This window comes from Triplophysa dalaica, chromosome 9 (genome assembly GCF_015846415.1).
Source record: "Triplophysa dalaica isolate WHDGS20190420 chromosome 9, ASM1584641v1, whole genome shotgun sequence".
In the NCBI taxonomy this organism is placed as follows: Eukaryota; Metazoa; Chordata; class Actinopteri; order Cypriniformes; family Nemacheilidae; genus Triplophysa; species Triplophysa dalaica.
Genome location: NC_079550.1, coordinates 21,598,353 through 21,614,099, shown reverse-complemented (window position 1 = coordinate 21,614,099; position 15,747 = coordinate 21,598,353).

The window sequence follows — 15,747 nt, the reverse complement described above, 5'->3', positions numbered from 1 at the left end:
TTATTTTGAAATGAAAGGTTAATGCTGCTTATATGAATGTGTTACTAAAGTAATTTCAAATTATAAGCATATGCCTTCAGATCAAAAGTTTTGATGTTTCACATTTACATTTATTTTAACAGATTTATTAGCCTGTTATATTTAAAAGGACAGTTTTCTGGAATTGTTTTATGCCATTTTTTTATTCCTTTGTCATAAATAAAAGTAAAATCCTTGAGCATTTTTTACTGCAAGCATTTTGGAGCGTTTATATGGCACAATATATGGAACCAACATGTCAATTCCCAGACCAGATCATGTCGAAATAAACTCTGAAAAAAATCTGTAAAAAAACAATATACTGTATTAATATAAAGGAATTTTCCATTTACATTTTTACAGTTGTTTTACCTGTATTTTACATTTTGCACTGCATCCAATTACATTTTAGCATTAACGTATATGTCTGTAAAATAAAAGAAAATGTACTGGTGATTTTCATCCAGGCTTTTTACAGTGTATGCTGTGTACCTTTGACAATTTTTATGGGTCTTAAGGGTCAATTTGAGATTGGACATAATCTGAAAACTGAATAAATAAGGTTTCTATTGATGTAGTTGTTAGATTAGGAGCAAGTGTTGAAAAAATGACCTTTGAAGTTGTTAATCAGAGTGCACCGTGGCAGACCATCCACTCACAAAAATAAAGTTTTTATATATTTAAGGTTAGAAATGTACAATATATCTTCATGGAACATGATCTTTACTTAATATCCTAATAATTTTTGGCCCATACAATGTTTTTCTTCTTTTACTAAAAATGTTCCCGTGGTACTTAAGACTGGTTTTGTGATCCAGGGTCACGGATGCGGTTAAAAACTCCTGCAGGCCTGCGTGTAATTATAAGACCCTACTCCTAATCTTTACCCCCTAAACTGGTCCCTACTTCTCAGTCTTCTGTACACAAAGCCTTAAAAATCTCATACAATATTTACACAACAACACAAATGACTTCAATAAGAAAGCGCTTGTTTATGTACACCATAGTCATCGAAAGATTTAAAAAGCGGGAATTCGTTTGCTTTAGTTTATTTCCTCATACTACAGACACACGGGGTCATCAGTGTAATATGCAACGAGACTGTGTCCTCTCGGTCAACTCCGTTCTTTCTCTTTCACTCTCTTTAAAACACACACGCAATGCATAAACCATGCGCACGGCCTATGTTTTCTTTCTGCTTTATTAGCGTGTAGCTCCCTCGATCAGCGCCTGAGAAGTCGTGTGCGTTTGGACGTTCACTTCAAAGTCGCGCACACGCACGAGCTGTGACCGTTTTTCCTGAAGGAAGTGCTGTGTGTGTTTGTTTTTGGGACAAAGCTCAGGAGCTTTTTTGAAAAAATCCTTTTAGTTTGCCGAACCAAAGCTGATTAAAGCAGGCGGGGGTCTGTCAAGCCAACGGCCGTCCATCAGCACTTCTGCCCAGCAGGAAAAGCCCCATCAGAGGCTCGGGGTGGATCTGAAACTGTGGCACGAAAGGCCATCTCACTCCAAATAGCACAACAAGCAATTACGGTAAATCAGCAGTGTCGTTCTCATCATCATGCGAGAACTGATGTTATATTCTCATCACGTTGACGGTTTACATCACTCACTATGTCAATGTGCTACGATATGTTGATAAGATACGAAAAGAGAGAAAAGAGCCTGGAACAGGGTGTATTGCTTTTCCTTTCATTTTACAATAGTTTTGTGTTTTATCGCCGGCTCTCGTAGGACAAAGATGTCATCAAGTTTTCGCTTCTTTACCGAAGGAGACGACTTATTTTAGAAAAACAACACGGCCAATTCATGCAAGAGAGCCCGTGGTGTATGTAGATAGAAATATCTCATTCTAAGATAAAAACATATGCTGTATCATGTTAGGTCACACCTCTAGTTATCTATATGATATTGCATTTTTGTCAATAGATCCTCCCTAAAATGACACATTGCACCTTTAACACACCAGCTCACTGATGCACGGACCTGTTTTTCATTAATAAATGTAATACAATGAAGAAACTTATTTAAAGTCCTCATGACCTCAAAATCGAGTCTATTTACCTTGTTCGATCACTTTACTGATTTTGTGGTAAGCAATGCAAGTCAACCCAAAAAGGAACTTTTTGTTTTCGTAATCTTCAACCCTCCTCTGATGATGTCAGTTTGACAGTATGGGCGTGTCTGATAACCCCTCTCCTCCGGCTGTCAGTCTGCGGCCAGGGTTTTACACATTCAGTAAATTCAAAGTAGATTAAAACAAGCAGCAACCTTTATTTTTCTCTTTTGAACTGTGGTTTCAATCGGAAATACACCGATAACAATACCGAGAATAAAAACAACTGTGACTCTCGGTCTCTTGTGGTCTCTTCACAATGGCCTCGGGTGAATCGAAAAAACAAAATATATGCTTGACACAAGTCTTAATGAAACACAAAGATCACATCTAAGATGGTGGTATTAGAGTATGAGTGGGTGTAGTATCATCTCAGACATACGACCGCCATGTTTTATGGTCATGTGAACTGTATGGTCTTTGACCTATGACCTTTAACAACAACCTACACGTGAACGTTGATAAAAACATAATTTAGTCACGAGGAATTAATTGGCACTTTCATTAAAAAGGGACGTCCGCCTTAAAGTTTTCAGCTATATTTATTTGATTTCCTTTTAAAAATTTGACTGTTTGACCAAATTATATCTCACCTACAGTTTTTGGCACACTGAGGTTTCGGACATACTTCTCAGCCGTTTCATGTCTATCCTTAAATCGCTTAACAAATCAAGGTTGATAGGATATTTAAAGTAATTAGTTATAAGTAATTAAATACTTTTTGGAGAGAGTCATTTGTACTGTAATCTAATTACACTATTGAATATGTTATTAGTAACTAGTAATTGGTTACTTTTTTCAGAGTAACTTACCCAACACTGATTCGCTGAGCAAGCTTGACTAACATGGCCTGACGCTATATGCTTGATGTGTAGAGATGTATGAAGAAAATATTGATAATGTTGTAGTGCTTATATTGCGTAATGATGCATAAAACATAACAACAACTGAATGTCTACATGTTTGGAGCAGGTGGTTTTCCCAGTACAGTGGTGTTGTGGTACCTTGCCCCACAGGAGAGTTCCCAGTTGATCCACAGAAGGAGGCACACAAACCCCTTACCCCACAGGACTGGACCAACATGCAAGAAAACGATGGTACTACTTTCTATTTTTGTGCACTTCGTATTTATTGTTTTTGGCATATTCCTATTATTATTTTTAAAGACCAACAAAAGTGTCACAGTATCATTGTAAACACTCAGTCTTCACAGTTCACGCACATTTATTATTCCTTTTGTCAGTGATGACAACATCATAAAGGTCGCAAAAAAATCTTGACGTGCTAGTATAGCAATGGTTTATACTGTACAGTAGCGTTTCCATTGTGAACACAGCCGGTTTACAGAGACAGGAAGTGATGGGGGAATGGATAGTGACACGACACAGCTGTCTGTCATGTTTTGACCGCACACACTGCTCAAGCAGAATTTCACTTGTGTTTTTTTTTCAATATTAGATATAGATTTAGAAGATGGAGTCCGACCCTGACTGCCTCAAATCACATGCAGGTGCCTACACTTCCAGTCCTGACAAACATTTTCCTGTTCACCTTCCTATGCCTCAATGCAGGAAGACCTTTTATTCCAAAATAACCTATGCATATGGTTTCCACCCCGTTTTCAACTTTGAAGAGGAGGTAAGACTTTTGCCTGTTTTTATTTTATGCCTCCTACGAGACTACTGGACTACATTTTAACAACTAATACACATCGGAAAGTCTAGAAAGCCAACATTTACATTTTCATCTTTGAAGTCTGTCTGTATTGCACGAACACTTATCGTGATTTTGGAAAAATGTAACAAATGAAACTTCAGCTGCTTAATAATTGAGTTCAATGACACAATTAATCTTTTTTTTAAGCATTAGATGTAACACTGGCGGAAAGTAATAAAAAGTCATGCTCATCTTCGCATTGAGGAACATGCACATTTTACAAAACATCTCTTTTTGGAATCCACCAAAGAAAAAAGGTTTGTATTAAAGTTTGCAGTTTGTCGAGGAAATGATAACAAATTTTTTTCATTCTTTGGTGAACTTTATCCTTTCAATGCATTCAACTAAAATGCGCCATTCTGTACTGGAGAGAGTGTGTTGGTAACCAGTCCAGCAAGATGTTTTAAAGAGCGATAACACTTCCTGTTAACCAACTCGTAAACTTGCCATGGAGTACAGCAGCACACGTTTTATTCATTTCCTTAGCATTAACCCTGTGATGAAAAAACAGGCTGTGATGTTTTGTGTGCATACAATAGAAGTTATGTTCACTCTTAAAAATAAAGGTGCATCACGTTGCCATAGATGAACCATTTTGTCTTAAAGGTTCGATAAAAAACTTTTAAAGGAGTATTTCACTTTCAAAATAAATGTTCATGATAATTTACTCACCCCCATGTCATCCAAAATGTTTATGTTCTTTTTTCTTTAGTCGAAAAGAAAAGAAGGTTTTTGATGAAAACATTCCAGGATTTTTCTCCATATAATGGACTTCGATGGACTCAAAATAGTTAAAGGTCAAAATGACAGTTTCAGTGCAGCTTCAAAGGGCTTAAAACGATACCAGACGATGAATAAAGGTCTTAAATGTTCTTCAAAATATCTTCTTCAGTGTTCTGCAGAAGAAAGAAAGTTATTTTTGGAGTGTACTGTCCCTTTAACTGATATGATGTACAATTCTGCTTTGTGCCATATGTTTTCACAGCGATGCCATAGAAGAACCATTTTTGGTTCCACATAGAACCATTCAGTCAAAGGTTCTTTAAAGAACCATCTCTTTCTTACTTTCTTATAATCTAAAGGAAGGGTTCCCAAACTTTGTAGCCCACGACTATTTTTGGAGGTCTGACTGCGGTGCATCTCCGCTCTCCTCCGCTTGCCTCCCTGCATTGACTTTGGTCGATAGAAACAACCGTTTCATTTCGACAAATAAAAATATTCTATACTTCAAGCGTGGAAAAATAATCTAGGATCATGTCGTAAATGTGACATAATCACCTCAGGAGTCACGATCTAGAGGAAGAAAATTTCGATATGCTGAGGCCAATTTATTAGCATGGTTTTATTTTTTACTTAACTAAGATTTTTATAATTTGGTCAATTATTGATTAAATATTCCTTTTAAAAAAAAGATTTCTGGAAATCATCCTGCGAACCCATCCTCGCGGCCTTGCGAAGATCTGAATTTCGTGAACATATGCTCTCTCTCTCTCTCCTGCTTACAAGTGAAAGTGATATATGTGCATGCTCCTTCTCCTGCTCTCCTGTGGCCGTGTGGCCGTGCCGGTTGCTTTTCCGAGAGAATTGTCCAATATGGGACTAAGAAAAGTTGATATGAAACAGTTTTATATGTTCGCAAAAAAAACTTTCCGAAACCTGTCAATCCCTGAGGGGTGTATCGAGCACAGATATACTACGTAATACGACCAACTAATTTTTTGACAAGTTGTCCATGTAAAGCATGGACTGAAATCTGTCCATGTGAAGACAGCACGTTTAACATTGTAAAGAAGTCAGAATGCATGAAACACCGTTACAGGGCCACTTTAAAGGTTCTTCTAGGCATCGAAGGACCTTGTGAAGCACCTTTTTTTAAAGAGAGTACTCGATATGTAGTGAATTGCATGTTTTATTTACATTATTTAAATTGTAACCATTACACATTATGTATCTCCATACTGGAAAAATATCACTATAAAATAAAGCATCCCACAAATTTTAACCTTTAAAAGCTGTAGATCTAATGTTAGTGGATTACATTTTATTTTGATATTTTACAATATAAAAGTAACTTTGGGATTTGTGAACTACCAGTCAGTAGAATTATTGGTAAATTTTCTCTCTAATATCTACGAACAATTTATTATAAAAGAAATACATTTTACTCACTATAACATGTTCTCCGAACCCAATTCCCAACCCGAATCCTAACCTTGACCTAACACTGTACTAATACTGTGAGATAATAATGAGAGTTGACATGTACAGTAGCTGCAAATTTACTTCTCACAGTATGATGTCTATCATTAAAGTGAAACCTTTACAGTCTGTTCAGGTGTTTAGAGCTACCCAGGATTTGCTGCAGCACTTTACATTCTGTTACAATTAGAAAATGATTATTATGTTCACAAATCAGCAGCTGCCATATTGTCACCGCACAGCTGACAGGTGCGCAAAATGGCCGCTGACATTTGTCTTCCCTTTCACTCTCTTGTCGTGGTGGATGCTGAAAGAGATTGTGTGTGTGATTTGAGGTGGGTGGTAATGAAAGACTAAGTGAATGGAGGGCCATGTCTGGTTCACAGGTTTTTTATTTCTTACTTGTTTGAAGGGGTGGGGGATTCGGAGTGACTAGGTGTTAATTGACAAACGGCAGACTGAACTTCTCTGTGGTTGGACAGGAGGGGTGTAAGTGGTATGGTGGTGGTAACACGTGACTAAAGATATCTACATCCGACCCCTGAATTCACCCCTGACAAAGAAGCAACAGACAGACTTCGGCGAGACCGTATCCAAGCAGGCCCTCGTCCTAACACACACACACGATACCCGCCCCAGAGGACACCCTATTACATGTGTTCGCAGAGCCCTTTGATTATTTTTATCTGCAACAGGAAGCACCCCTCTAATAATAAACCCTCAGATCCCGGCGATGACAGATCCCAATTAGAGCTGAATGAACGACGAGACATGAAGGGAAGACGAGGGATGTTCTCTGCTCGAAACAAGAAATGGAGAATGATTAGAGCTTTTTCAGACGGGAAACGCAGCAGATGACGCGGGAACGGCGGAAAGTCTGAAAAATGTGAAAAAGACAGCGAGACAGAGATGTTGTTATGCATGTATGCACAACACTGATTAACTGTATCGTGTCTATGCGATGGGAAAGGAAGAGAACGAATGACGCAGCTTTCTGATTGGACATCCCGCTCGCATGCATGCACGTGACACGCCTTTTCCTTCGAACATCCTCCTGCCATTTTGCTGGAATTGTAATATCAACTAGATATAAATAGAAGCTCTTTTTGACTGCGTGTTTTTGTCCATGTGTGGCTTGTGCAACAGGTTATTTTCAAGTATTCGTCAACAAAACATTGTAACTCTAATAGAAAGATTCAACACAATCGCATGGCAACTCTTAACTATTAACAGGATGTTCAGTACGATCTGCTTTTGCCTGGGTGATGTTAGGTTTGGGGCGGGGTTTCGTTCTTGGTTTTTTAACACGATAAACAAATATATTCAAATACATTAACAGAGAAATTATTTTGAAGTGGCACAGCGCAAAAATCTTTACTGACAATTTTTTTTGTCAATATGTATTTGTATGTTTCCATTAGGTCACATGACCAAAAAAGACGCACATGTAGGTCAAAGTATGGGATGTACATTTGACATTTTATTACATTTATGCATTTGGCAAATGCTTTTATCCGAATAGGCTTACATTGCATTATACTATGCATTTGTTTTTTGTATGTGCAAGGGATCGAACCCATGAACTTGGCGTTGCAAGTCACAGGAAAGCTTAGTTATATAATGATGTAAAGGCATTGAACAATATACAGTTATTCATAAAACAATAATTATACGTACAAATACAATAAAACACATATTCCATTTAAAGACAACTTGAATATACTATGGTGTGCTTATGAGTTAAAAAGGGATCTTCAATGATGTACCACAGAAAAAATGAAGGGACCATTTCAAATGTAATATCAAATCAGCACTTCTAGATGTGTTGTGGGGATTCCGGTCAAGTGTCTGATGAATTTCAACAAACTGACATAAAGTCATCCAACAGCAATGCGAAAGACTGTTTTTAAAATCGAGGTTATCACATAAAGAAATCGCTTTGAACTTTTCAGAAAATAAATGTAGAAATATTTATCTTGTAGTGTTAAAAAGTGAATATTTTTTGCAGTGTTTTAAGTCTGAAAAAATACAGAGCATCTCTTCTGTTATTTATAGTTTCTCCAGTTTTCATTTTCTGCAAATTAATGCAAATAAAACAATATTTTTATTTGGCATAGCTCAGAAAATGAAACCAAAATGACCATTTACCTAAACACATACCTTCAGCTGTATATATAATAAATCTGTTTAATAAACTTATGTTTTTGATACAGGTGTCTATGTGAAATTTATTGGTATGGGAGGAATTTTTCCACCCGCCCCAATTCAACCACGCATAAATGGGCTGAACACACTAAGACATACTCAAAAACACTGTCCACACCCCAACCAAACCAACACTGACAGACAACCCCCAAATAGCAAACACCTGGACTTCACACATACACACACACACATACACTATTAGCTCATGAGGGAAGCTTTGGGCTCAGTAGAAACATCAAACATAAGAAACTGGAGAGAAGAGCCCAGCTGGAATATACAACTCAACAGTGCAGCAACTCGAGGGGGCGGAGGTGGGGGATTATGTGTGAGAGAGAGAGTGAGAGAGACAGAGAGAGAGAGAGAGAGAGAAGAGAGAGAGAGAGAGAGAGAGAAGAGAGAGAGAATTTGCAGTTTACCTACAGCTGTCAATCAAGAGTCTAGCCCAAAGCTTTTATCAGTCATTAAATGGAGGGTTCACCCAAAAATGAAAATTTTGTCATCATGCTCACCCTCAAGTTGTTCCGAACCTTTATAAATAAATTTTTCTACTGAAAAAAGAAAGATATTTGGAAGAATGTTCAACTGACATCAATGACCACTATGGTTGAAAATCTTAGTCAAAAGTGCCCTAGAACTGTTTTCCGAGGGTATGGTCGTGTAGTCACTTTACCACCTGAATACCACATGAGTACGCCAGATTGGCCACCCAGGGGAGGGTGTCCCAGGGCGTATCCCTGACATGTTCAAGTGGGAAAGTGACGTCAATGCATACCCTCTATTCTTCAAAATATCTCATTTGTGTTTAACAGAATGTTGTATGGACAAAAATACACTGAGACATTCCTCAAAATATCTTATTTTGTGGTCTACTAAACATACTTGTATACAGGTTTTAATTGACAGTTTTTTATGAACTATACCTTTAAGCACCAATTAAAACAACAACAGATTAGAGACACAGATGACATGCCTATCTACAGTGCTTATTCAGATGTGTGCATGACTGCATGCTCTCCTTGAGCTGTGTGTATGTAGGACAGTGTGGCAGTGGGATATCACAGCTGGCAGAGATCTGAGAAAAGCTTTTGGTGTGTCTTACTCTAATCCAAAAGTGGAGAGAGAGAGAGAGATGGGGGGGGGGTTGAGAGATATGAGAGGTATATTTAATATATTAGAGATAATTTAGATAATTGCAGTCCTATTTATCAATTAACTCTTATGAACCTAACACTGGTCCTTGGGGCACACCATCTTATTTGACAGTGTATTTTTAAGTATTTTTTGTATTTTGTTTCTTAAAGTGATGAAAAGAATTACAGACCGGGAGAGTAAGAGCTTAAAAGGTGAGGAAGACAAAAGTGTTGGTTCAGGAAGAGGACAGAAACTTTCATGCTGGTATTCGTGAGAGAATCAGATTTCAGTGGAAAAAGTTGGAGTCAGGGGAGTTAAGGAAGTCAGAAATAATTAATAGATATCTGTAATACAAGGAAAAAATGTTTTTAACTGCAACATATTTTATGCACTGTTTAACAGAAGAAGTGGATGTTCATGTTTTCTTGTTCAGAAACAGAACAATGTCTTTACATGCCAGGTGTGAGAGCCCTGACGCAATGGAATGTCTACCAGTCTTGGTGTAGAGTGAAAACTGCCATTTGGCATGCGCGTGTGTGTGTGTGCAGTGTTTGTAAATGTGATACCACAGTACTGTGTCGTTCTAAAAGGCAGCGTTAAGGTGTCATTATACAAATAGCTTCCACAGCATCAGCCCTAGGTGCTGACTGATATCCATTTTTCATTATTAGCACAGACCATCTGACACATGATCTGTAATTAGTGTCGGAGATAATCTTCCACCATGCCATGAATCAAGACCAAATTATTACACTTCTGTTTACATTATCAGAAGTCAATGTTTGTATAACACCCTCATCTATGAGTCAGCCGTGTTAACCAGCCTACCTGATAAAGAACAGAAAACAACTCAGAACTTTAAACTCGAACAAGTATTAAGCCTGTGGATGAGCGTCAAGCCTTTAAGAAGAAAAAAATGACTGACGTGAAAAGAGAAAGAGATTTGCAAAGTTAAATACTGTACATGTAATGAAACATGTATCATGTAATGAATAAATGCTGAGAACCACAACTTTTGTGAAGATGTGTTTAATAGTTAAAATAAGTTCAATTTTTTTACAAATCCTGCATGTATAATGGCAAGTAATTTCACAAAATAAATAATAATTATAAATTATAATTTATTCTGCACTATTACAGAGACATAGTGCAGTTTAATTATTGTTAACAGTAAAAGTAATAGTAAATGTTAATTAAAGAGATAGTTCACCCAAAAACGAAAATTCTGGGATAATTTCCTCCCCCTCAGATTATTCCAAACCTGTATGAATGTCTTTTTTACCAAGGAAAATATTTGGAAGAATGTCAGTAACCAAACAGATCTCATCCCCCGTTGCTTCCCATAGTATTTATTTTCCCTACTATGGCAGTAAATATGGGGATGAGATCTGTTTGGTAACTGACATTCTTCCAAATACTTTCCTTTGTGTTTATCAGCACAAATACATTTATTTTTGGGTGATCTACCCCTTTAATATTTGTGAGCTTATATTATGTCAGTAACAATCACATACAAGTTATAAATTGTAACGTCGACCAATTTGACTGTTTTGACAACATGCAAAAGTTACCTTCACCCATACTTTTCCCTTTATTAAGTTTTATACAGTATGTTATTTCAGCTTATATTACCCAATTGACTTTGAAACAAAGCATAATCATTTTGTAAAATAATTTAAATAAATGTGCAACGCCGTGGGCTTGAGGATGAGCTGTATTTCCAGTAGCAACATCAGATTAATGTGTCGTGTAATGTCATATCACTAAGACACCCAGACATTCAGTGTCTATTTTAATGAGACGGTGAACTTGATATATGTTTGTGTGTGCATTCTGCATTTGGGAATGTTCAGTATGTTTAAACACGTGGGTGTGGGTTTGAGACAATGTTCATGTGTGTATGCGTGTGTTTGTGTGGCAGGACAGTACGCTGATTCAGCTGTAGGTTATTGTCGCACTGTGATTCTCCCTTACTGAGAAAATATTGTGGTACATCTGTTCACACTTAGCCTTGCCACACACACACACACACACACAGGGAGAGATTAGAGATCAGATGAGAATCTTTGAAATACCGTAGTGTTTTATCTTTTGGAGCTTAGAAATGATGATCCTAATAAACATAAACATCACCAAATGTAAATACAGCCAAATAAACACACTGCGCTATAAAAAGCGTTCATTTGATATCGTAAGGATTTGAGCCTTAATGTCACTTGTGTTGATAATTCATTCAAGGTAATTCAAAGTATTAAATATTACGCGAGAGAAAATATAATGCGTTTGGCAAAATAAATGCTTAATTTCATTTCGAAACACAGATTACTCGTCAAAACATTTTAAAGAGCACTTGTAACACACACAAGCACACATTTACTGATTATAATCACTGTAATTGCTCACACACACACACACACACACACACACACACACACAAACCCAGGAGCTCTTCATGAAAACCATTCCTGCCTTTGGGGTGTCAATCTACAAAGCAAACTCGACAGGAATCTAACACACCTGTATTTCGGTTATTCATTCATACATCACTCAAACATTCAAGCTTTAATAACGTTTTATTTGAAAACAACAGTGCACACACACACACACAAATGTGTCATGCATGACCCTCTTTATTTCTGATCTGGTAACTGTATCTGCAGTGACCCCTTCGACCTTCCCAAACCTCACCCCCTGCCATCACGCACACACCGCCGGGTCGAGCCCAGCCCCTTATTTGTTCAGTATGCAGGACTAATTTTTCGCGTGTAGCGAGTGGACAAGTTGTGCGGCTGACCGAGCTCAACCCTCGGCTTACCTTATGGAGTTAGTTACCGTCACACACAGTTCAACTCTGACACGACCAATCCAATCATGCGCCGGGAGAAAGAGAGAAAGAGAGGGATTGCTTGAAGGGCTCCAGTGTCTTTCCAGCCAGTGTCTCACCCCCGTTTAAAGCTCTGATCCTTATCGTAATTAATTCAATAAACCTGCAATGTGCCGCCAACCTCTTAGCCCCTCTGTCAGACATGGACTCGGATAGACTTTCACCATTCCTGTGTGTGTGTGCCTCAAACACAGAGAACTGCTCTCTGTTTGTGCGTTGAGCGTCTTTGCAATTGTATCCGAGTGTGTGACTGTAATTGTATCAGGTGTGTGTTCGTACGTGTGTATTAATGTCAGGGATTATCAGAAACATACTTAGCGCAAACTGCAATGGCGCAATACGTTTCAGTGTTTAAAATGACGTAAGTGAGTTTGTGTTAATAACCTAATAAAAACAAAAAAGTCAGCGATGCTTAAATGGATTAATTCTGGACATGGCAAAATAAAATCCTACTCTTATATTCTTTCACAATTTGAGGTAGCTTTATAGCTTGTAGCTAGTCTGCTGTAAATTGGGGTCGTTCCGATACCGATACAAACCTCTTCTGGCATCAGTATCGGCCAATTACTGCAATTAACATAACAACTAAATGTCTGAAAATAAAAAATAATATTAAATATTATTAAAACTAAATAAAACTATAATAAAAACTATAATAACTATGATGTCACCACAAGCAGCCACTGTTTAGACCAACAAAGAAAAAATACTTGAGTTGAGGTATCGGAATCGGTATCGGGGAGGGAAAAGGGTATCGGAACATCTCTACGGTAAACCTTTGTGTAAGCTCTCAAAAACATTTAACATTTTTTAAGAAAAATGTAAGATCAGGCTTGCCAGTGTAAAACAAGCGATTGTTTACCTTCACTACTTCGTGACATTTAGTTCACATGTGTGCAGTTCTTTATCCTATCAACCTTGATTAGTAAAGTGATTCATGAAACGACTCTTAATTTACAAAAAAATAAGAGTTATCCTTTACTTTACTTTTTTTAAGGAAAAGTAATTCAATTACAGTAACTATTTACACTCAACACTGCGTGAGGGGCTGCATTATTGTTTTCTCTAAGAATCAAACGGATTTCTATGAAAAACACTGTATGTTAATTCTTATGAATTAGGCACCTCGTAAAATACTGGCTGTTGATTCTTATGTGAACATGTAGAAAAACTGATCACGAAATACCACAAAAACTATGAATAAGAACAAAACATTTAAGAAAGTTTATGTCTTGCAAAAATAACATTTTTAAATCAGTTGGCAGGGTTTACATCTTGCTAGCTGGTCTGTAATGTCGAAACACAGACATTTACCATTTCTGTCTATTTAACCCAGTATTTTACATCCATTGCTGAGTGATGCTCAGGTAACCAGACTCAGCAGCACCTGGCTTCAAGCGCACGCTTCGCACAGGTAACCCAATACTCCGACGGCATTAACTATCTCAAGGAAATCAGGCAGCACAGATGCATGTAGATCACTTCATGGCCACACCAAAAACCATTAGCTACAATAACATCAATATTGTCAGTGTAAACAGACTAAATGTCTTCGTAAGGATTTAAAATAATTGTAAAGGCGATATGGCAGACGACAGAACCAAAGAACCACCGTGTTATGTTTTGGTAGGAGGTTGTGTTATATTGTGCAGGCCGTGTGGATAAAGACCAGAGGCAGATTTGCTCGGATCTCGACAGGGCTTATGGTGCTTTCAGGTTTTGTAGGGCTGTCCAAACCATGTCTGTGTGTTTTGTGTCTCAAAGCAAGTTGGTATTTAGAGGCATTTCTAGTTATGTGTAATTTCAAACATTTTATTAGTCCGTGAAAATGTCAACCTTACCACGAAAAAAATACATTTTTACCAGCGTTTATTACTATATACAGTGCTCAGTGGTAAGACCAAGGTTGTGGGTTCGATCCCAGGGGATTGCAAATACCTATGTAAAATGTATAGGATTTTTACATCAAATGTAAAAATCTGTGCTGTAACCATAGTACATTTACATTTAGGCATTTGGCAGACGCTTTTATCCAAAGTGACTTACATCAAAATAATCTTATCTAATTCATTCTCTGAGCATTTTTATGTCACGTCCATATCGCAAAATGTCACGTCCATGTCACGTCCATAATGCTGGAATTGCCAGGAGATGATTGAAACTGAGCATTGCTTTATAACAATGGTTATTTTCTTTTCAACTGCTACAACCAAACACATCTTCCCTTCATTTGAGAATTATGACCCTGCTGATGTATTAAGTGGCCAACACAAGATTTTTACGGGCTGGCTAATTCCCACGATTTCATTTTTAATATGATTTGATTTGGTGCCGTGGGTTTAGGAGTGGGGCTTCGTGATTGCTTTTTCTAATAATTGTACATTTTTGTAAGTTTCACATTGCGCAAATTAATCCAAATTATCCGTCACATAAATGACTTACAAATTCCTGTTAGATCAGGCCAAAACGTCACAAGAGTTGTATGAACTCACCTAACGTGATGTGTTTCACCATCAGGATATCAGTAAAGATTATGGAAATTAAATCATCACGTGAACACGAGCTGGAATCAGATGCAGGTGTAATGTGATGTTGCCGCCCTGCGATCACCACTCATTAAATTTCATAGCGTGTCACACTTTTTGCCAATGACCTCCTGGCCCCATTGGGGGGTCGGAGTGACCGCGGTTGGTTGAGGTGGGGAAAGGTTTTTTGGGGTAGGGCCGCTGTGCACTCAGGATATTTGACCAGAATTTGCCCTCCTCTGCACCCCCACCTCCTCATTCCCCCTGTTCCCCTTTAGATCAGTGAAATTGGATCAAGATGACACCAATAATTGACTCAAGCTGCAGTCGCGCTCAGACCAAACGATCCATATCTGAGTGCGTTCGTAACTGGTGTCCGCGTTCTCAACGCTACACCGTGGCTCCAAGGCGCCCCGTTTACCTTGGCTCGGCATGCCGATCCTTTCGGCTCGATCCCCCTCGGAGAGTCTTCGCACCATGACATCATGAGAAGGACGGCGAGGTTACAGTTTTCACAGATGTCTGGGAAATTATCCCACCGTCCTTTATCACAGTTAGATTTAGCTTCAGAATTTTTGTGAATGATCTGTAGACATGTCTAAGGATGCATTTAGGAACTGTTGAAAACATTAAAAAGTTCACATTAAAAAAAATAGAAAAGCAATATGTGCATTCATATCAAAGGATTTCAATATGATGATAAATATAAATGTTCTCGATTGCTTTCAAATTTAGGAAAAAATTGATTATTTATTTACTTTGAAGAGTTTGGTTACATTAATTTTTTGAAAAATATATAATTATTAATAAATAATAAATGAATTATTGTTTTTTATTGTGCATTCCAATTAATATCAATCAAACTGCAGTTGGTTTGTTTTGATTTAAGCCATAATAAATAAATAAATTCAACTAACTAACACAATAAAATTCAACAAAAACAAGATAACGTG